This window comes from Humulus lupulus, chromosome 1 (assembly GCF_963169125.1).
Source record: "Humulus lupulus chromosome 1, drHumLupu1.1, whole genome shotgun sequence".
In the NCBI taxonomy this organism is placed as follows: Eukaryota; Viridiplantae; Streptophyta; class Magnoliopsida; order Rosales; family Cannabaceae; genus Humulus; species Humulus lupulus.
In genome coordinates, this window is record NC_084793.1 from 237,542,116 (window position 1) to 237,567,272 (window position 25,157).

Sequence of the window (25,157 nt, forward strand, 5' to 3'; positions counted from 1 at the left end):
ACAAAATCTTTCTTGGCAGTTCGAACCAGCAAACAATATTCTTGACCACGAAGTCGAAGACTCTATTTGTGGTGATTGTAGCCAGGGGCTCCACCTCTGCCAATTTTGTAAAATAATCGATATCCACTACCGCATAGTGAACTCCTCCTTTCCCCGTGGGCAGGGCTCCAATTAAATCGATCCCCCATACTGCGAATGGCCAGGGGGATGATATCATTTTTAGCTTGACCGGAGGAGCTCGGGCAATGGTGGCAAACAGCTGGCTTTTATCACACTTTTTGACATAGGAGATGGAGTTCTTCGATAGCGTGGGCCAAAAATACCCCTGCCGTAATATTTTCAAGTCCAGGTTTTGCCCCCCAGTGTGATCCCCACAGAAGCCTTCATGCACCTCCTGCAAAATAGTTTTGGCTTCCTCTGAAAGAATACACCGTAGTAGAGGCAAGGAGTGGCCACGTCAGTACAGTGTCCCGTCTAGGATTGTGTACCTTGGAGCTTGATAGAGTACTCTCCTCGCGTCTTTTCGCTCGTCAGGCAATTTTCCTGTCGTAAGATACTTTATTATGGGAGTCATCCAAGTCGGTCTGATATCAATCATCTCGACCTCCATCGAGCTTCCTGCCATGCTCGGACTTTCTAAGAATTCCACTGGTACGATGCTCAGAGTGTCAAGCGTAAATCCATTCGCATATTCATGTCCATAGTTGATTGCATGGATTATGAGATATCGCAAATGGACATTAAGGCAACATTTCTGAATGGCTATCTTGACAATACCATTTATATGTCTCAACTAGAAGGGTTTGAAATAAAAGGTTAAGAGCAAAAGGTTTGCAAGCTTCTTAGGTCCATTTATGGACTCAAACAAGCTTCTAGATCTTGGAATCTGAGAGTTGATGACACAATCAAAACGTATGGTTTTGAACAAAACGTTGACGAGCCTTGTGTCTATAAAAAAATCAAAGATGGCATTGTGGTATTCCTGGTTCTTTACGTTGATGATATTCTATTGATTGGAAATGACGTAGGAACATTGACAAAAGTAAAGAAATGGCTAGCCGAGCAATTCCAAATTAAAGATTTTGGAAATGCAATCTATATTCTGGGCATCCAGATCCTTCGAGATTGATAGAACAAAGTTTTGGCTCTATCTCAAGCTACTTATATAGATAAGGACTGGAGCGATTTAGTATGAAAAATTCCAAGAAGGGTGATATTCCAACCCGTAATGGAATTGTCCTTTCTAAAGAGCAATGTGCTATCAAACTTGGAGAAGAAGAGGATATGAGACAATATCCCTATGCCTCTATAGTAGGTAGTCTAATGTACATCATGTTGTGTACAAGACCTGACATTTGTAATGTAGAAGGGATGGTCAGTCGTTATCAATCCAATCCTGGATTGAGTCATTGGATTGTAGTAAAGAATATTCTCAAGTATCTTAGGAAAACTAGAGAATATATGCTTTTATATTCAAGTTGTGACCTGAACCCCACTAGATACATCGATTCTGATTTTTAAATCAGACAGAGATAGTCAGAAATCGACTTTTGGATCAATGTTCACACTTGGTGAAGGAGTTGTAGTCTGTAGTACCACGAAAGTTGAATACATAGCGACTTGTGAAGCAGCTAAAGAGGTTGTGTGGCTCAAAAAGTTTTATTCTAATATGGAAGTTGTTCCAAATAAGGATAAGTCGCTATTCATGTACTATGAAAACAGTGGGGCGGTAGCTAAATCAAAGGAACCAAGGAGTCACAAGAGGGGAAAGCATATGAATATCCAAAAATTTCAAAATTCGTTATTGTGACTACAGTCTTACATTGGTACAAGAGGATTAAGATTGTAGGGAACAAATTTAAATAGTTCGTAACAAAACAAAGTTATATAGAATCTTTGGAATAAATAGTGTAATTATTGTTCGTTAGTATTATGAATACATGTAATCTAGATCCGGATTACTAATGTAGTAGGACATCTTAGTTTAGATACTTTGTATAAAGTGGTTATACATGAACGAAACTCGATATGTTATTAATACATAATAATAACGTTTAATTTATAAGTATTAATTAAATATATCAATTAGATAATCATAAACAAATTGATCTTAATCCTGAAGTTATTATGAACTCCTATTTACGTTATATGAGTTCTTTGATTCACTTGTTATGGTTTGTCAAAATGATTAGGCCGAAAACTTTTGTTTTGGGAACTCCTTGATGTAAATGGCTGGGGACATAATGTACAGATATGGAATCTGTACCTTTTGGAGAGGAATTTAATAATTGGTCTCTTAACAATTATCTTTTGGAACTGAAAGGTTATTGAGCTCAAATTCTTAAATCAGATTATGAATTAACCTTCACTAGTAAAGTTAATGGTACTTAAGGAAACAATATATAATTAAAGAGATGAAACGGTAATTAATTCCTACTTTAATTATGAACTATTAATAAAGGATTCAATTGTATGTAGTGATTAAATCGATGGACACTTTTTATATTTAAAAGTACTCAATAAATAATATCTATAATTACAAGAGTGCGGTCTCATATTTTTAGTGGAATAATATTGAAATTAATAAATTAAGGTTCTTATATTAAAAAGTTTTAATTAATAATTTAAATTTATTGGAGCTTGAAATTATAGGTCCATAGGTTCTCGCGATGGCTCTATCAACACTATTCAAGGTAAGAATTAAAATTGGGAAAAATCAAGGAAATAGCATATTTGGAAGAGATGTGTTCTTCACCGTCAAATATGTAAATGAGACAAATTATTTAATTAGTATATTAATTTTCGAAATTAGTATTTTAATAAAAGGAATTTTCAAAAATTATTTTTTAAATAAAATGGCATTTTCGAAAATGGCTATTTAAATAATTAAGACAATTAACTTTGAATTAATTAGTTTTATTTATTTAAATAATGTGAAAATATATATATTTATGATAATTCAAATTGGATTTGAATTTGAAATGATATTTAATATTTAATTAATCGGATAAGATAAATTATTAAGTTTAGATATTTTTGAATAAATAATTATTAAATAATAATTAAAAGAAAGCAGTTGAAACACACTCTTGAAATGAGGGATGTGCTACACGCCAACTACAGTGTTGGCACTATAGTTGGTGTGTATGTGTGTAACAATAATCAAGATTGGATCTTGATATTTTATTTATTTATTTATTTAATAATTAATTTATAATTTAAATAATGGATTTTGAATTTAATCAATTATTTTATAAATCTATCTGATAGAAATTGTTTCAATGTATGCTTAATTGAGAGAATATTCTAAAGAGAAAATTCTAAGCTTTTCACAAAGATAGAAAAATATAACATAATATTTTCAAATCCATGAAAACTGTCTCAGACCTAATATTTCAAGATCTCATGAGTTGATATCTTGTGAATCAGAAACTTCCTCACCATTACTCTACGTGCCCACAAACGTCTTGAGGTGTAGAGATACATCTTGGAAGATTCCGGTCTAAGTATTCACAAGGATGCTTTGGATTGGATGTTCGTTGGAGTTACTAAAAGATAACAAGGATTCTTGATTGTTCTACAACTGGTAAATCCCCATCTTTTTCTTTCTCTTTGATTAATGTTTTGCATATCAATTTATCCGATTATTTAGATATTGTTTAAAAAAAATTGAAATCTCTGGGCCCACCACCCGGTGTTTTCCATTGCGCATATGGTAAACCAATTACCAACAATATTAATATAAATTCAAGCGTTATTAAATATTACTATAATAGTATATAATCCTAATTTTATAAAATTTGGGTAGAATAAATATTTAGTTTTTATATTAATATAAATTTTAATATTATAAAATATCATTATTATAATAATATTTAATACAAGATACATATTTAATATTTATATTAAAACAAATTAAAACGTTATAATATCTCATTATTATAATAATACATAATACATAATATTAATTTTTATTAAAAAAATTATCATTTATATTTAAAAAGAATACATGTCACTTATTTTTTTATTACTTAATCCAACTTATATAAATATATATATATTCATATTAATTAACAACAAACATTATAAATACATTTTATATAAGTGTTGTATGTGTACAAATTGTGTGATTGTGTAACCACATAAGAAATTAGAACAAGCTTCTTTTCCAATCTATAAAGTATGATTTGAATGATATCATGAATGTTTTATATCTTGAATATTGGAGTCTGGGATATAAAATGTTATCATATTATTATTTTATTTTTAGAGATCATAGATAATGTTTTGGTGTAATTTTTCTTTTAATATGTTTATGTCATTCTTTTTATATTTAATATTGTTTATTTATTCAAAATTTATATGACAATCATAAAAATAATTAGTAAATTGTATAAATAAAACTATCCAAAAGTGCATTGCATGTTGCTTGCATCTAGTATATTTATATAAATATGGGACCCGTTCTTTGGACACTAATTTTACATTATTTTTTACATTAATTTTATTTTGAACAATGAACATTTCATTGAAAATAAATTGAGTGTAAAACATCCAATACAAATGATGGAAAATCTTCCATCCACCGTGAGTGCATGTGCAACCAATGCATGAGCAACCTTCTTGGCCGAACGATGTACATGAATTAGGGATGCTTCAGGAAAACTGAATAATAAACTTGTTATATCATCTAATGAAGTTTCTAACTCCTTACAATACAAGGATTTATTAGAGAAAACAGAGACTAAAGTCAAACAATTAGTCTCTATATAATGTAAAGGTAGTCCGAGTAGAAAAGACCAATCCAAAATGACCATCAAAGCTACAACATTTGCTTGGATGACTGGGAAACTCCCTACAAGTGCAATATAACACTAAAACTTACGGTTATTTGAGTCAAAGAGATATTAACTCTAATATAATTCTAATAAATAAATTATTTAAATGAAATGAAAAAATTTACCGTAAAAAATTAAAATCTCAATAAATTATTCAGATTGAACGAAACCTTAGACTAATCATGAAGAAATAAACAATTACATACAAATATATTTACATAAGAAAATAGCAAAAAAATCCATGTAAAAGAAATTATTAACTTCCATTCATTATTAGTATATATTAAACACATTGAAAATATTTAAATTTATAGAGTAATGACATGTGCACCCAAAATATGCACATAATAATTATACACAGAGATGTGGCAGTTAGCTTATCCAATCACATTTATCAAAACTTGAACCCACTATTTTAAAAAGCAGTGTCACATCATTGTGTGTAATGTTTGGGTACATATTTTGAGTCCACATTGTTGGAAAAAATTGAGTGAATGAGAAATTGAAGCCTAAAATGGTAATGATTCATCAAATCAATTTGATTAAAGATAATATTATCTGAATATTGTGTGATTTATTCTGATTGATTTTGGCAAATTACTTTGGTCAAAATTGAGATATCAGAATATTGTGTGATTAATTATGATTGACTGTCGGAAAATCACTTTGGGTAACAACTGATATTACCAGAATAAGTGTGATTAATTCTGATTGATTATCAGAAAATCACTTTGAGTAACTACTGATATTACCAAAATAAGTGTGATTAATTCTGATTGATTTTCAGAAATTAAGATTCCAAATTTGCTGGATATTTGGGCATTAATGCACTTGATTCATACATATTTTCAACTCTCCATGAAGCCTATAAAAGGAGGCTTCTCCTCTCATTCTAGGACACACAGATACAGAGTATCACACACAATAATCTTAGTCTTTTTCTCTCTTTTGTCTCTGCAGTATTTTCTGGTGATAGAGGGAAGGTTTGTTTTGAGTTCGCCTAAGCAGAAGTAGTGGTGCTTTCGTCCTGCTTGATAGCTATTGTATCCTGGGAAGTGGTTGCTCATGAATCCTCTAGCACCGTTCAGGTAGAGGGGGCAAATCTGCTTTAAGGAAAGTGTGTTTCGCATTCCTCGGCTTTGGTTTATTCTTTATATTGTATTTTTGTATTTCTGTTCTTCAATTAAATATATTAATATGTATATTTTGTTCTTCTCTACTATATTATTTCTAACAATCTTAAAGCATATTTTGACTCCTTAGAGAAGATGAATAGATTGAAGGGTGAAAACTGTAACACCCTACTTCCTTAGAGCCATTAATAAGTGAGTTTTAAAACGTACCATTAACTCGCTAATCGAGGTTTTAGATTAAAAGTGTAGCTAAACTGTGTTGAAGGCCGTTTTAGGGCATTAAGTATAAAAATGTAGTCAATCATTGAAAACACTAAAAGTTAAACATTTGGGATCCCAAAATACTGTTTAGAAAAAATATTTACAACTCAAAATACATTTAGGGTCGACTAGGCGACAAATTCAAGTCTATACATTAAATTTCCCAAAAATACCCCTGACCATGGAAACCAGGTAGGCTGAACATGTATCCGTCGTTCCACCCTCTCCATACTCATGGTTGGTCGAGCTTACCCTTGCCCTTACCTGCACCATAGAGCACCCGTGAGCCGAAGCCCAGCAAGAAAACTCAACACAAAAAAATTAACATATGCATATCTATCAACAGCATATAACAAAACAGCCAACAAGCTAAACACATAGCGACCATGTCGTCCCAGGCGCTTTACCAGGCCCTGGGTTCGCGGTCTCAATGAGAGGATGATTCCAGCATCCTAGGAGGGTCTCGCCCTAACGGCTTGCACTTCGCGTGCTCAAGGCCATTTTTGTCCCCTTGCCGTACTTTGCTTTACACTGCGCATGCTAGCGCCGCCCCCGGCCCCTTGCCGTACTCGGCTTTGCACTCCGCGTGCTCAACGTCGTTCCCGGCCCCTTGTCGTACTTGGCTTCCTGCCGTTCTCGGCCTTCTCCGTTCCCGGCCATCACCGTTCATTCACAAATATGCAATACATAGCATACAATCAACAAACATTAAAACATATATTAAACATAAACAATAGGGCTACACCCTGCAATTCAATCACATAGGTCCATGCCCTGCAATACAAACAATAGGGCCACGCCCTGCTCTACGGGTACAACAGTTTTCTTACATGTCTCACAAGCTTCTTGAGCACCGCAATCCCGAGCATAGTCCTCTAACCCGAGCCTCGCTGAAAACCTAGTCACAACGCATTCACAATAGCCATCCATCAAGCTCCAATCCAATAAATAACTTCGGAATATAACGCTAGCCTCCGGGACCTTGGATTCTACCAAAGAGGGTGATAAAATCCTTCCCGAGCCTTAACATTTGGGTTCTCGAGCTAAAAACCTTCAAACAACCCATATTTTTAATTTGAGACGCGTCCCAGCCCCTTAAGGGTCACGGCGCGCTCAAGTCAGAGGAAAAATTCCTCTCTATTGAGGGACATAGGCCATGGCACTCCAATCCTTGGGCCGTGGTGCGCCTAAACAGACAGAGGCTTCCAGCCTCTACGTCACACACAGGTCGCGGTGCCTAAAGAACAGGGCCGTGACTCGAGCCTCCAAACCCAGAAAATCACCATTTTTCCTGCGTTTTCCTCGAGCCTAAACCTAAATTTCATACTTCAAACACCAATCTAACCCAAAACCAAGCATAGACTGTAACACCCTGGATAGCCAAGACCGTTACACTGTGTGTTTATAAAAGTGCTAGACTTGCTAATCAAGTCATTTAATTAAAAACGTGTTACTGAAACTATAATGGAACTAGGGTTAAAAGATTTTGGTCTCAAAAGCTGCATTTCTTAAAAATAACATTTTCTGTTTACACGGGACCCCAAAAATAATAAGATTAAAACCATTTACAAAGGATTCAAGATTTAAATACAGTATTTAGCCATTCTAAGGCAAAACAGACTGTTAGGCATTCCCTATCCTAATCCACTCCTCGGCCATGGTGATCGAACATCTGACTATGTACATTCAACCCCGCAGCTCTCCATCTCAGGATTGGTCCAACTTTCCTTTGACTTTACCTGCACCATGTGGCACCCGTGAGCCAAGGCCCAGAAAGAAAACACAATAACAGAGCATAAACAATCAACAGACAATCCAATATCTCATATCACATAAACATGTTCTCAATAGTTTAAGCATCCATGATAACCAAGTATTTAGCATACCAAACATGTCATTTCATAATAATAATCAGTTCACAAATAATAACTAGGGTTAGCGCCCTTAGGTCGCACCCTCTGTTTATCCCATTAACTCCGGCCCGCTTAAACCGAGCTCAATGAATATAAAGCTGTCATTGGCTACCAGTGGCCAAGTCGCGCCCTGTGCGCAAATATTGTATACGGCACCCTTAGGCCGTTTATCACATGTCCCATGGCATAATACCATCTATGACATTATACAGATATCAGGAGCACTTAGTCCCATCACAAACATATAACCGAGTGCAGTTTTCTTACCTTTAGATTTGCTAGCTTTGTTCACTTAGATCCTTGAGCACGATCCCTCTCGAGCCCTAGCGTACACCTAGTCACAGCCATAGATCATACCTATCACCGAACCTCAAGTCCAAAACCTAACCTCGGGACCAATCCCGAGCCCTCGGGAAGCCAATTCCACCAAACGGGGTGGTGGAATCGAAACCCCGAACCCCCGGGCAAAAACCCTTGAAAATAACTCAAAAACCCCTTTTTGGAAACAGGGTAGCGCTACAGAGCTCTAAGGAGGGCGCTACAGCGCTACAAACAGAGCCCAAAATCTCCCCAGGAGAAATAGTCTAGCGCTACAGCGCCCAAAGGCTAGCGCTATAGCGCTAGTCACGGACAGTCAATGCTGCACTTTTCCTTCCTACGATTTCCCCAAGCCAACCCTTACCAAAACGTTTCCAATCTTTAACCAAACTTAAAAACAAGCTTATTAACATACTCCACTCATCCCAAGCATCCCAAATACACAAAACCAAATCACATGCATCCCTAAACATAGAATTCACCATAGTTGAACCTAGAGTTCAAAAACTCAGAAACTCAGCAAAACCGGAAATCACCAAACTTGAAACTAAAATTCCTTACCTCTGATGAATGAGCTTAGCTTAGGTTAACCTCCTCACTATCTTGGCTTTCACCTCTTCAAAGCTTAGCTCCAATTTCCCTAGAATTCCCCATCAACTCAGCTCAAAACCACAACTATACCAAGAACCAGAAACTGAAGAAACCTCAAAATCTTACCTCCACTGAATGAGTTGCCCTGCCAATTCCTCAAGATTAACTCAGAAACCTAATTGCTCAGCTTGATTTAGCTCTCCTCTGAACTTTGCTCCAAGAAACCTCAAGAAAATGGTGGAGAAGAGCCTAAACCGACCTTGCTTTTCTTTCCCTTCTTTCTCTTTATTTTCTTTCCTTTTCTTTCCTTCATACTTCTATTTCCTTCTATAAACTCCACTAAGCATAAAGCCTCTGTTATGCCTATCCTTTATAAGACAAATGACCACAATACCCTCCCTTAAATCCTAAGTCTTTTAATCCCCCTAGGGGCATTTTGGTCATTTCACCCAATTCCCGCTAATTCCTTATGTGTCTCTAATATTTACCGCTTACTTCCTGATACTTAACTAATCACCAGTTATATTCCTCAATGTCAAGACAGACCCCAATATATCCTCTAAAGTCCAAAGATACCCCCAGGCTCACCCCGAGCCGGGTATAAGTCCCTGCCGTGACTTTTTCGCTAAACCGCTCACTAGGATCGTCTCGAACCACAGATCACAAATATATCCACATAATAATCTAGTCTCAACAATTTATCACATATATATATATACAATTATGCCCTCGACGGGCCAAAGTTACAATTATGCCCTTTCTAACCCAATCAGGTCCTACATGCATACTAATACACATAGTCATGCATCTCAAATATCCAAATAGTCATATAACATACTTTTAATCATTAAATCACATATATTCCAATTATGCCCTCCCGGCACACTAATCAAGGCCCTTAAGCCTCATTAGTAAATTTGGGTCGTTACAACTATCCCCTCCTAATGAGAATTTCGTCCTCGAAATTTACCTGAATAACTCGGGATACTGATCCCGCATCGCTGTCTCAAGCTCCCAGGTCGCTTCCTTGACCCTACTATTCCTCCACAACACCTTGACTAGAGGAATCGTCTTATTCCGCAATACTTTATCTTTTTGATCCAAGATCTGAACTGGTTGCTCTTCATAAGCCAAATCTGTCTGTAACTCCAAGTCTTCTTATCTCAACACATGAGTCACATCTGAGACGTACTTCCGGAGCATAGAAACATGGAATACTTCATGAACTCCAGACAACGATGGTGGCAAGGCTAACCTGTAAGCCACCTGACCAATCCTTTCTAGGATCTCAAATGGTCCAATGAACCTAGGACTTAGCTTGCCCTTCTTTCCAAACCTCCTCACCCCTCGCAGAGGTGAAACTCGAAGGAACAAGTGGTCCCCAACCTGGAACTCCACGTCCCTACGCTTAGGATCAGCGTAGCTTTTCTGTCTACTCTGAGAGGCGAGCATCCTAGCTCGGATCTTCTCTATAGCTTCACTTGTTCTCTAAACCATGTCTGGTCCCAAATACTTACCTTAACCCATCTCATCCCAATGAATGGGTAATCTACACTTCCTCCCATACAAAAACTCATAGGGAGCCATTCTGATCGTTGATTGATAACTATTGTTATACGAAAATTCAATCAACGGAAGGTACTTACTCCATGAACCCTCAAAGTTAATTACACACGCTCTGAGCATATCCTCCAACACCTGGATTGTCCTCTCAGACTGTCCGTCAGTCTGAGGATGAAAGGCTGTACTGAACTTCAACTGAGTTCCCAAAGCTTTCTGTAAACCACTCCAAAACTTGGAGGTGAAGATAGGTCCCGGTCTGACACTATTGACTTAGGAACCCCATGGAGACGTACGATCTCCTTCACGTACAACTCAGCATACTGATCCACAGTATATGTTGATCTTACTGGAAGAAAATGGGCTGACTTGGTGTATCTGTCCACTATCACCCACACCGAGTCATGAAGCCCAACCGTTCTGGGTAAACCTCCCACAAAATCCGTAGTAATGTCCTCCCATTTCCACTCAGGAATGCCCAATGGCTGAAGCAACCCTGCTGGTCGCTGATGTTCAGCTTTTACCTGTTGACAGGTTAAGCATCTGGCTACATACTCCACCACATCTTTCTTCATCCCGGGCCACAAATACAACATCCATAGATCCTGGTACATCTTCGTGGTACCCAGATGAAGTGAGTATGGCATCGTATGAGACTCATCTAGTATCTCTCGTCTGATCCCCTCATCAGCTGGAACACATATCCGTCCCTGATACCAAAGTAAACCAACCTCAGAAATAGAATAGTCCTTAGTTACTCCCTCTAAGACATTCTCCTTAATCCCCTGTAACTGAACGTCTGCCAACTGTCCTACTCTGATCCGCTCTAGCAGGGTCGACTGCAGAGTAATATTGGCCAAACGGCCTACCACCAACTCTATCCCCACTCTAACCATCCCATCAGCTAACTCCCTTGAGATTTTAATGGAACTATATAACTGACCTGGGTCTCTCCGGCTCAATGCATCTGCCACCACATTGGCTTTCCCCGGATGGTACATAATGTCACAATCATAATCCTTTACCAACTCAAGCCAACGCCTCTGTCTCATGTTCAGATCCTTCTGTGTAAAGAAATACTTCAGACTCTTATGGTCAGTGTACACCTCGCACTTCTCCCCATATAAGTAATGTCGCCAAATCTTCAGTGCGAATACCACTGCTGCTAACTCCAAATCATGGGTAGGATACTGCTGCTCATACTCCTTCAGTTTTCATGACGCATATGTTATGACTTTCTCATTCTACATCAACACACAGCCTAAACCCAACCTCGATGCATTGCAATAAACAACAAACTTCCCTTCCCCCGAAGGAAGACTCAACACAGGTGTCGTAATAAGTCCTCGCTTTAATTCTTGGAAATTTTCTTCACACTTATCTAACCAGATAAACTTTAAATTCTTCCGTGTCAATTCTGTCATCGGTGTCGTTATCTTCGAGAAGCCCTCTACAAACCGTCCGTAGTAATTAAGGTGGATCCATCTAAGGTAGAAGCGGTTAGGGATTAGCCGAGGACAAGGAACGCCTCAGAGGTGCGGAGTTTTCTTGGTTTGGCAGGTTACTACAGATGGTTTGTAGAGGGCTTCTCGAAGATAGCGGCACCAATGACAGAATTGACACGGAAGAATTGAAGTTTATCTGGTCAAACAAGTGTGAAGACAGTTTCCAAGAGTTAAAGCGACGGCTTATTACAACGCCTGTGTTGAGTCTTCCTTCGGGGGAAGGGAAGTTTGTTGTTTATTGCGATGCATCGAGGTTGGGTTTAGGTTGTGTGTTGATGCAGAATGAGAAAGTTATAGCTTATGCATCACGACATGTTGAAGGAGTATGAGCAGCAGTACCCCACTCGTGATTTGGAGTTAGCAGCAGTGGTATTTTCACTGAAGATTTGGTGACATTATCTGTATGGAGAGAAGTGCAAGGTATACACTGACCATAAGAGTCTGAAGTATTTCTTTACATAGAAGGACCTGAACATGATACAGAGGCGTTTGCTTGAGTTTGTAAAGGACTATGATTGTGATATTCTTTACCATCCAGGGAAAGCCAATGTAGTGGCGGATGCATTGAGCCGCAGAGGTCCAGGTCAGTTATATAGTACCATTCAGATCTCAAGGGAGTTAGCTGATGAGATGGTCAGAGCAGGGATAGAGTTGGTGGTAGGTCGTTTGGCCAATATTACTCTGCAGTCGACCCTGCTAGAGCGGATCAGAGAAGGACAGTTGGCAGACATTCAGCTACAGGGGATTAGGGAGAATGTCTTAGCGGGAGTAGCTAAGGACTATTCTATTTCTGAGGTTGGTTTGCTTCGGTATCAAGGACGGATATGTGTTCCAGCTGATGAGGGGATCAGACGAGAGGTACTAGATGAGTCTCATACGACATCGTAATCACTTCATCTGGGTACCACGAAGATGTACCAGGATCTACGGAAGTTATATTGGTGGCCTGGGATGAAAAAAGATGTGATGGAGTGCGTTGCTAGATGCTTAACCTATCAGCAGGTAAAAACTGAACATCAGCGACCAGCAAGGTTGCTTCAGCCATTGGGCATTCCTGAATGGAAATGGGAGGACATTACTATGGATTTTGTGGGAGGTTTGCCCAGGACAGTGGGGCTTCATGACTCGGTGTGGGTGATAGTGGACAGGTACACCAAGTCAGCCCATTTTCTTTCAGTAAGGTCGACATATACTGTGGATCAGTATGCTGAGTTGTATGTGAGGGAGATCGTACATCTCCATGGGGTTCCTAAGTCTATAGTGTCAGACCAGGATCCTATCTTCACTTCCAAGTTTTGGAGTGGTTTATAAAAAGCTTTGGGGACTCAGTTGAAGTTCAGTACAGCCTTTCATCCTCAGATTGACGGACAGTCTGACAGGACGATCCAGATGTTGGAGGATATGCTCAGAGCGTGTGTGATTGACTTTGAGGGTTCATGGAGTAAGTACCTTCTGTTGATTGAATTTTCATATAACAATAATTACCAATCAACAATTAGAGTGGCTCCCTGCGAGATGTTGTATGGGAGGAAGTGTAGGTCACCCATTCATTAGGATGAGATGAGTGAGAAGAAATATTTGGGACCAGACATGGTTCATAAAACAAGTGAAGCTATAGAGAATATCCGAGCTAGGATGCTCGCCTCTCAGAGCAGACAGAAAAGCTACGCTGATCCTAAGCGTAGGGACGTGGAGTTCCAGGTTGGGGACCACTTGTTCCTTCAAGTTTCACCTCTACGAGGGGTGAGGAGGTTTGGAAAGAAGGGCAAGCTAAGCCCTAGATTCATTGGCCCTTTTGAGATCCTGGAAAGGATTGGTCAGGTGGCTTACAGATTAGCCTTGCCACCATCGTTGTCAGGAGTCCATGACGTATTCCATGTTTCTATGCGCCGGAAGTACGTCTCAGATGTGACTCATGTGTTGAGGTATGAAGAATTGGAGTTACAAATAGATTTGGCTTATGAAGAGCAACCGATTCAGATCTTGGATCGAAAAGATAAAGTATTACGGAATAAGACGATTCCTCTTGTTAAAGTATTGTGGAGGAATAGTAGGGTCGAGGAGGCGACCTGGGAGCTTAAGACAGCAATGCGGGATCAATATCTCGAGTTATTCAGGTAAATTTTGAGGACAAAATTCTCATTAGGAGGGGATAGTTGTAACGACCCAAATTTACTAATAAGGCTTAAGGTCCTTGATTAGTGTGCCGGGAGGGCATAATTGGAATATATGTGATTTAATGATTAAAAGTATGTTATATGACTATTTGAATATGTGAGATGCATGACTATGTGTATTAGTATGCATGTAGGCCCTGATCAGGTTAGAATGGCATAATTGTAATTTTGGCCCGTTGAGGGCAAAATTGTATATATATATGATCAATTGTTGAGACCACATTATTAAGTGGATATATTTGTCATATGTGGTTTGAGACGATCCGAGTGAGCAGGTTAGCGAAAAAGTCATGGCGGGGATTTATACCCGGCTCGAGGCAAGCCAGGGGGTATTTATGGGAATTTAGAAATTATATTGGGGTCTATTTTGATATTGTGGAATATAATTGGTGATTAATTAGGTATCGGGAAGTAAGCGGAAAATAATAGAGACACTCGAGAAATTAGCGGGAATTGGGTGAAATGACCAAAATACCCCTAGGTGGATTAAAGGAGTTAGAATTAAAGGGGAGGGTATTGTGGTCATTTGGGCTTATAGAGGATATGCATAACTGAGGCATTATTCTTAGCAGAGTTTGTAGAAAGAAGTAAAAGTTTGAAGAAAGAAAAGAAAAGGGAAAGAGGAGCAGGTCATTTCCAAGGTCAGTTTAGGCTCTTCTCCACCATTTTCTTGAGGTTTCTCGGAGCAAAGTTTAGAGGGGAGTTAGGTTAAGCTGATAAATAAGGTTTCTGATTTAAGCTGGAAGAATTGACAAGGGTTAAGCAAGAACAAGTCATTCAGTTGAGGTAAGACTTTGAAGTTTCTTTAGTTTCTGGTTTTGGTATTGAACTAAGGTGTCTAAGCTGAATTTGATGGGAACTCTAGGGAATTCAAGCCAAGGGTTTGAGGAGGAGGAAGCCAAGGAGGAGTAGAGGATATCCTAACATCAACTTTCCAATTAAAGGAAAGAAACTTTGAGCTTGGACACTTGAATTCTGAAGTTTTGTTGTTTGGTTGAGTTTTTGAACTCTAGGTTCAACTTTGGTGAATTTTATGTTTAGGGATGCATGTGATTGGGTTTTGTGTATTTGAGATGCTTGGGAAGAGTGGAGTATGTTGATAAGCTTGTTTTTAAGTTTGGTTGAAGATTGGAAAAGTTTTGCTAAGGGTTAGCTCGGGGAAATCGCAGGAAGGAAAAATGCAGGGTAGCTGGTTCTGTGACTAGCGCTATAGCGCTAGCCTTTGGGCGTTGTAGCGCTAGGCTAGGTTGTGTGGGGGTTTTTGGTTTCTTCTTGTAGCGCTGTAGCGCCCTCCAAAGAGCGTTGTAGTGTTGCCCTGCTTCCAGAAGAGGCTTTTTGAGTTATTTTCAAGGGTTTTTACCCGGGAGTTCGGGGTTCGATTCCACCACCACGTTTGGTGGAATTGGGGCTTCTTGAGGGCTCGGGATTGGTCCCGAGGTTATGTTTTGGACTTGAGATTTGGTGATGATTCTCATCTATGGCTGTGACAAGGTGTATGCTAGGGCTCAAGAGGGATCGTGCTCGAGGATCAAGTGAACGAAGCTAGTGAATCTAAAGGTAAGAAAACTGCACCCGGTTATATGTTTGTGATAGGACTAAGTGCTCCCAATATCTGTATAATGTCATAGATGGTATTATGCCATGGGACATGTGATAAATGGCCTAAGGGTGCCGTATACAATATTTGCGCACAGGGCGCGGCTTGGCCACTGGTAGCCAAGGATAGCTTTATATTCACTGAGCTCGGTTTAAGGGGGCCAGAGTCCGTGGGATAAACAGAGGGTGTGGCCTGAGGGCGCTAACCCTAGTTATCTTTTGTAAATTGATGATTGATATGAGTTGATATGTTTAGTATGCTGAATACTTGATTATCATGAATGCTTATATGGTTGAGAACATGCTTATGTGTTATGAGATATTGGATTGTCTATTGATTGTTTATGCTCTGTTATTGCGTTTTCTTGTTGGGCCTTGGCTCACGGATGCTACGTGGTGCAGGTAAAGGCAAAGGCAAGTTGGACCAATCCTGAGGTGGAGGGCTGCGAGGCTGAATGTACATAGTCAGTTGTTCGGTCACCATGGCCGAGGAGTGGATCAGGACAGGGATTGCTTAACTGTCTATTTTGCCTCAGTATGGCTAATACTGTATTTAAATCTCGAATCTTTTGCAAATGGTTCTAATCCTATTATTTTGGGATCCCGTGTAAACAGAGGGTGTTTATTTATATGAAATGCGACTTTTAAGACCAAAATATTTTAACCCTAGTTACATTATAGTTTTAGTAACACGTTTTTAATTAAATGACTTGATTAGCAAGTCTAGCACTTTTATAAACACACAGTGTAACGGTGTTGGCTATCCAGGGCATTAAAACTTGGTATCAGAGCACCCTAGGTTTATGGGTTCCTGAAGACTAGCTGGACATGTACATTCACCGCGAGAGACAAGCTCGACTCAGGGTTTGGTAATTGTGTACACATGATTATGTGCTTAAATGATTTGAATGAGATATGACTGTTGATATCTGTTTGATTATTAGGGAGCATGAGATACTAATAGTGCCTGGCCCTTGACTATTGCATGATGTTATTGAGGCGTGCTTATCAACACTGCTATGCATGTGAATGAATATGTGGGTGAGTATTTGGATAAATTGCTATGAAATTGATTGCTTGTGAATGATTGGAGTTCCAGTGATGGATCATGAAAGGATTATTACCCTGTTGTCATAGTCTGATTTCTGAGTCGTTGATTCCAAATTGACTTGGATAATTATGCGTCCAAGAAAATCTACGCGACTAGCCAGCAGGTCCGGAACTAGAGATGATGACCAGGGCCAGACCCCTTCGCCAGTCCCTGAGAACTGGCAACAACTGATGGTAGATATGTAGGCTCGGCTACAGAGCCAAGATGAACAGATACGAATTTTGCTCAGCATCGGATGGTAGTAATCATGGTCATCCACTGCTCAGCTTTCAGTGGATCTGGTCCTCCCTCAAAGATCGGAGGCTGCTGTTTCCTGAACCGCTCATGCAACGGTTCCCACTTGTTCCCAACCTCAACTGGCTGCACAACAGGTACCACTGCAGGTGGCACAATGGGGGCAACACTCCCAGATGGAGCCTGCTGCCGCAGAATTTGGATCTGTTCATCTTGGCTCTGTAGTCGAGCCTGCATGTCTGCCATCAATTGCTGCCAATTCTCAGGGACTGGCGGAGGCGTCTAACCCTGATCATCATCTCTAGTCCCGGACCTGCCGACTAGTCGGGTAGATTTTCTTGGAGGCATAATTATCCAAGTCAATCTGCAATCAACGACTCGACAATCAGACTATGACGACAGGGTAATAATCCTTTCATGATCCATCACTGGAACTCCAATCATTCATAAGCAATCAATTTCATAGCAATTTATCCAAATATTCACCCACATATTCATTCACATGCATAGCAGTGCTGATAAGCACGCCTCAATAACATCATGCAATAGTCAAGGGCCAGGCACTATTAGTATCTCATGCTCCATAATAATCAAATAAATATCAACAGTCATATCTCATTCAAATCATTTAAGCACATAATCATGTGTACACAATTACCAAACCCTGAGTCGAGCTTGTCTCTCGCGGCGAATGTACATGTCCAGCTAGTCTTCAGGAACCCATAAACCTAGGGCGCTCTGATACCAAGTTTTAATGCCCTGGATAGCCAACACCGTTACACTATGTGTTTATAAAAGTGCTAGGCTTGCTAATCAAGTCATTTAATTAAAAACGTGTTACTGAAACTATAATGTAACTAGGGTTAAAAGATTTTGGTCTCAAATGCTGCATTTCTTAAAATAACATTTTCTGTTTACACGGGATCCCAAAAATAATAAGATTAAAACCATTTACAAAGGATTCATGATTTAAATACAGTATTTAGCCATTCTAAGGCAAAGACTGTTAGGCATTCCCTGTCCTAATCCACTCCTCGGCCATGGCAACCGAACAGCTGACTATGTACATTCAATCCCGCAGCTCTACATCTCAGGATTGGTCCAACTTTCCTTTGCCTTTGCCTGCACCACGTGGCACTCGTAAGCCAAGGCCCAGCAAGAAAACACAATAACAGAGCATAAACAATCAACAGACAATCCAATATCTCATACCACATAAACATGTTCTCAACAGTTTAAGCATCCATGATAACCAAGTATTCAGCATACCAAACATGTCATTTTATAACAATAATCAGTTCACAAATGATAACTAGGGTTAGCGCCCTTAGGCCGCACCCTCTATTTATCCCACTGACTCTGACCCGCTTAAACCGAGCTCAGTGAATATAAAGTTGTCCTTAGATACCAGTGGCCAAGCCGGGCCCTGTGCGCAAATATTGTATACGGCACCCTTAGGCCGTTTATCACATGTCCCATGGCATAATACCATCTATGAAATTATACAGATATCGGGAGCACTTAGTCCCATCACAAACATATAACCGGGTGTAGTTTTCTTACCTTTAGATTTGCTAGTTTTGTTCACTTAGATCCTTGAGTACGATCCCTCTCGAGCCCTAGCGTACACCTAGTCACAGCCATAGATCAGAATTATCACCGAACCTTAAGTCCAAAACCTAACCTCGGGACTAGTCCCGAGCCCTCGGGAAGCCCCAATTCCACCAAACGGGGTGGTGGAATCAAACCCCGAACCTCCAAGCAAAAACCCTTGAAAATAACTCAAAAACCCCTTTCTGGAAACAGGGTAGCGCTACAGCGCTCTAAGGAGGGCGCTACAGCGCTACAAACAGAGCCCAAAATCTCCCCAGGACAAATAGCCTAGCGCTACAGCGCCCAAAGGCTAGCGCTATAGCGCTAGTCACGGACAGTCAATGCTGCACTTTTCCTTCCTACGATTTCCCCAAGCCAACCCTTACCAAAACGTTTCCAATCTTCAACCAAACTTAAAAACAAGCTTATTAACATACTCCACTCATCCCAAGCATCCCAAATACACAAAACCCAATCACATGCATCCCTAAGCATAGAATTCACCATAGTTGAACCTAGAGTTCAAAAACTTAGAAACTCAGCAAAACCAGAAATCATCAAACTTGAAACTAAAGTTCCTTACCTCTGATGAATGAGCTTAGCTTAGGTTAACCTCCTCACTAGCTTGGCCTTCACCTCCTCAAAGCTCAGCTCCAATTTCCCTAGAATTCCCCATCAAAACTCAGCTCTAAACCACAACTATACCAAGAACTAGAAACTGAAGAAACCTCAAAATCTTACCTCCACTAAATGAGTTGCCCTGCCAATTCCTCAAGCTTAACTCAGAAACCTAATTGCTCAGCTTGATTTAGCTCTCCTCTGAACTTTGCTCCAAGAAACCTCAAGAAAATGGTGGAGAAGAGCCTAAACCGACCTTGCTTTTCTTTCCCTTCTTTCTCTTTCTTTTCTTTCCTTTTCTTTCCTTCAAACTTCTATTTCCTTCTACAAACTCCACTAAGCATAAAGCCTCAGTTATGCCTATCCTTTATAAGCCAAATGACCGCAATACCCTCCCTTAAATCCTAAGTCTTTTAATCCCCCTAGGGGCATTTTGGTCATTTCACCCAATTCCCGCTAATTCCTCATGTGTCTCTAATATTTACCGCTTACTTCCCGATACTTAACTAATCACCAGTTATATTCCTCAATGTCAAGACAGACACCAATATATCCTCTAAATTCCGGAGATACCCCCAGGCTCACCTCGAGCCGGGTATAAGTCCCCGCCTTGACTTTTTCGCTAAACCGCTCACTAGGATCGTCTCGAACCACAGATCACAAATATATCCACATAATAATGTGGTCTCAACAATTTATCACTTATATATATACAATTATGCCCTCGACGGGCCAAAGTTACAATTATGCCCTTTCTAACCCAATCAGGGCCTACATGCATACTAATACACATAGTCATGCATCTCAAATATTCAAATAGTCATATAACATACTTTTAATCATTAAATCTCATATATTCCAATTATGCCCTCCCGGCACACTAATCAATGCCCTTAAGCCTCATTAGTAAATTTGGGTCGTTACATAGACTTTCCTTCCACACAACCTAGGCTCCATGACAAATCCATAAACAATCCCATATACTCAGCCAATATCCAAAATTAAATTTAAAATCCAATTCACATGCGTATAACTCTAACAAAATTCAGTAGAAACTTAACCAATTCAGTGCTAGGTTCCTTACCTCAAGGAAGATTTCGAGCTTAGACTAGTTCTCTAGCACCCTAAGCTTGTCCTTCCCAAGTTCCAAGCTTTAGTTTCTAAGTTTCTCCTCCAAGATTCAAAAATTAGCTAAGTCGCCAAGAGGATGAGTGAGAGAGAGCCAATAGAGAGAAAAAGCTGAGAGTTTCTGTTTCCTTTCCTTCTCCTTAATTCCAGTGACTTCTCAAGACTAATAAGCCTACTCTGAACTATGTAATACCCCTCCTAAAAGACCAAACTGCCCCTTAAGCTTAACTTAAATCCTTAAGTGACCCAAGGGCAATTCTGTCATTTACCAAATCCCGCTAATTCCTCAAGTGTTCACATAAATTCCCGTTTAATCCCAACATGTCCAAATCATTACTAAACTAATACACGTTACTCAATAAATTCCGAACACATATAACATTCCCAAAATACCCCTAGGCTCCTCCCGAGCCAGGTATTTGACCCTGTTGTGACTTTTCTAGCTAAACTGCTCCCTAGGACTATCTCAGATCGTTCATCACAAATATATCACCACTCACACGTGATATCAATCACAATATACACAAATATTGCATTTATGCCCTCAACGGGCTAAAATTACAAATATGCCCCTAATAGCCAAATGGGGCTCACATGCATATTTAATTCACCTAAACATGCATTTCTACTCACATACTCGTCAAATTCACATATTAACATAATTAAATCAATTATTGCCCTCCCGACACGCTAATCAAGGCCCATAAACCTTATTAGCAAATTTGGGATGCTACAGAAACCATTTTTTAATTTTGTTTGTTTTGCTATTTAATCGGTGCTGATAATATTTTATTATCTTTCTATGCTCCCAACACTATTTAGTATATATATTGATTACCGAATATTTGCACCGATTATCTGCCAATATTTTTTTTATCTCATATATGTATTGATATGAAAATTTTGTGTATATGTTATATGCATTTTTCGGTATTTTTATATTATGTTGTATCCATATGGAATATATCATTTGTTATATATGAATGAAACACATAAATATGTATATATGTGTGTGTGTGTGTGTCATATATGCTTAACGTGTTCTAGAATTTTGAACATATATCATATATTTTTAGTTTTGACATATTGTTTAGTTTAACTACACATATGCATATTAATGAAATGCTCCACATATTCTTATAATAAATGGAAAAATATATATGCATATTCACTTACCTTAATTGGTATTGTCATCACAAATATTTATTTGTATATATATGTGGAAGTATACTATATAATTATGAACATATTATGTAGATTGATTTTTCCAAATATATGAATTATTTATGCATATTAATATATATATATAAATGTTTATATGAATATAGTTGTATATGAATTTTACATTATTATATGCACATATTTTATATAATTTAAGTTTAAGTTACCTTAACTTGAAAATTTATATATTACATGTAGCATGAACGTTCTATATAGTAATATATATATATATATATGGAAGACTTCTCAATGGTTACTACTTATAGATGAGTACTAACAATTATGATAATGTGGCAACATAGTGACTTGGTATAGCAAGTCACCAAGTAAATATTTTTTTCTACATTAATTTTGAATTTAGTTTTTTTTTTTGCCACAATTAATATTGTTTCCAACCAATGAGAGACACTAGCTATATTTAGAAATTGACATGCATTTGAAAAATGAAAAGTTTACATTATTATATTTTCATAATAAAAACACGTTTTTTATCAAATAACCCTTCCAAAAATTTGAGAAAATCAATTTTATTTTTAGAAATATTAATTAACAACTATAAATATGGATCATTGATCTTAATCCAATGGTTAATATTAAAGTAACCATCCATGGGGTAGTAACCATTAAAAGTGCACTATATATATATGTATGCGAATGGAAATTTTGATAGTGTCGTGATGACAAGTGGCTTCAAAATCAATGAGTCTGACAAATGTGTTTATATCAAAAATACAAACGATGAATATATTATTCTTTGTTTGTAGGTAGATGATATACTCATTGTCGGAAGCAACCAACGAATGGTAAAATATACCAAAGATATGTTGAACTCAAGGTTTGACATGAAGGCCATGGGACTGGCTGATGTAATTCTAGGAATAAAGATTACAAGGATGTCAGTTGGACTTAGTTTGAGTCAGTCACACTATGTGGACAAGATTCTTGACAAATTTGGTAAAAATGATTCTGGTGTGTCCAGAACACCAATTGACATAAGTCGTCATCTGTCCAAGAATAAAGGTGACAGTGTCTCTTACGCAGAGTATGCTAGAGTGATACGTAGTCTAATGTACTTGATGAGTTATACAAGACCAGATATTGCCTACACTGTAAGTACTTTAAGTCGATTCATGAGTAATCCAGGTGTTGAACACTGGAAGGCAATTACAAGAGTACTTAGGTACTTGCGGTATACTCGTAACTATAGGTTGAACTATGCTAGAGAACCAACTGTTCTTGAAGGATACACTAACGCAAGCTGGATATCTTACATCCAAGAATCAAAAGGTACTAGTGGATATGTGTTCACTCTAGGTGGCGCAGCTATTTCATGGAAATCCTCGAAACAAACTGTAATCACTAGATCCACGATGGAATCTGAGTTTGTAGCTCTGGATAAATGTAGTGTAGAAGCAGAATGGCTACATAATTTCTTGGAGGATATTCCAGAATGGCCTAGACTTGTGCCTGCAATATGCATATATTATGATAACCAAGCAACAATTGGCCGGGCACAAAATGTTTGTATAATGGTAAGTCTAGACACATACATCAATGACATAATATCGTTAGACAACTGATCTCAACTAGATTTATCTTGATTGATTATGTGAAGTCAAAAGATAACATTGCGGATCCGCTACCCAAAGGGTTAAACAGAGATCAAGTTGAAAAGACATCAGAAGGAATGGGACTTAAGCCCAAAGGAAATTAAGGTCGATATAAAGGAAACCCAACCTAGTTGACTGGAGATCCCAAGATCTAGGTTCAATGGGACAACCTAGTTATTGAGACCGAGTAGGATCACTGTGGGGGATTACCCCTACCCGTTCCAATGGAGAAACAGTGATGCCCGTTGTAAATGAGGTTAAGCTCAAGCTTTTAATGACCCTTACGCATCGGAATTCTGAGCAGAGTAATGCAGGATTGCTCTTAGATAAGAGGTCACCCATGTGAGAGTGAAGTGGGGCTGCTTCGAAGGAGAATTGTGGGGGCTCAATTCTCTAAAACCTCTCACAGAACCAGGTAGATGTTCACGGCCAAAATGAACATAACCATGAGAACAAAAACTATGCTGGAAAGATATCTGTGTGAGATATATCATCGTTTACACAAACGACAGAACATTTCAAAGACATCACGTCTACTAATCAATTAGTAAAGTAAATATATCCTCATAAAGGAAGGTTCAAAGGCTAACACCCACATATCCTACGCATGTATCAATCAGAGAACTCTATCACCTTGTTGCATCGAGTCATGTCGAGTCATTGTTTCTTAATGTTGATCAATTTCATTCATGTGGGGGAATGTTAGAAAAAATTGAGGGAATGAGAAATTGAAGCCTAAAATGGTAATGATTAAGCAAATTACTTTGATTAAAAATTATATTATTTGAATATTGTGTGATTTATTCTGATTGATTTTGACAAATCACTTTGGTCAAAATTGAGATATCAGAATATTGTGTGATTAATTCTAATTGACTGTCGGAAAATCACTTTGGGTAACAATTGATATTACCATAATAAGTGTGATCAATTCTGATTGATTATCAAAAAATCACTTTGGGTAACTATTGATATTACCATAATAAGTGTGATTAATTCTAATTGATTTTCAGAAATTAAGATTCTAGAATTGTTGGATATTTGGGAATTAATGCACTTGATTCACACACATTTTCAACTCTCCATGAAGCCTATAAAAGGAGGCTTCTCCTCTCATTCTAGGACACACAGATAAAAAGTATCGCACACAATAGTCTTAGTCTCCTTCTCTCTTTTATCTCTGTAGTATTTTCTGGTGATAGAGGAAAGTTTTGTTTTGAGTTCGCCTAAGTAGATGCAGTGGTACTTTCGTCCTACTTGATAGTTGTTTTATCTTGGGAAGTGGTTGCTCACGAATACTCTAGCACCGTTTAGGTAGAGGGCGCAAATTTGCTTTAAGGAAAGCGTGTTTCGCGTGCCTCAACTTTAGTTTATTCTTTATATTGTATTTTTGTATTTCTGTTCTTCAATTAAATATATTAATATGTATATTTGGTTCTTCTCTACTATATAAATATGAGACTCGTTCTTTAGACACTAATTTTACATTAATTTTATTTTGAACAATGAACATTTCATTGAAAATAAATTGAGTGTAAGAAATCCAACACAAATGATGGAAAATCTTCCATCCATACAAGTTTACCATCCGCCATGAGTGCATGCGCAACCAATGCATGAGCAACCTTGTTGGCCAAACGATGTACATGAATTAGGGATGCTTCAGGAAAACTGAATAATAAAATTGTTATATCATCTAATGAAGTTTCTAACTCCTTACAATACAAGGATTTGTTAGAGAAAACAGAGA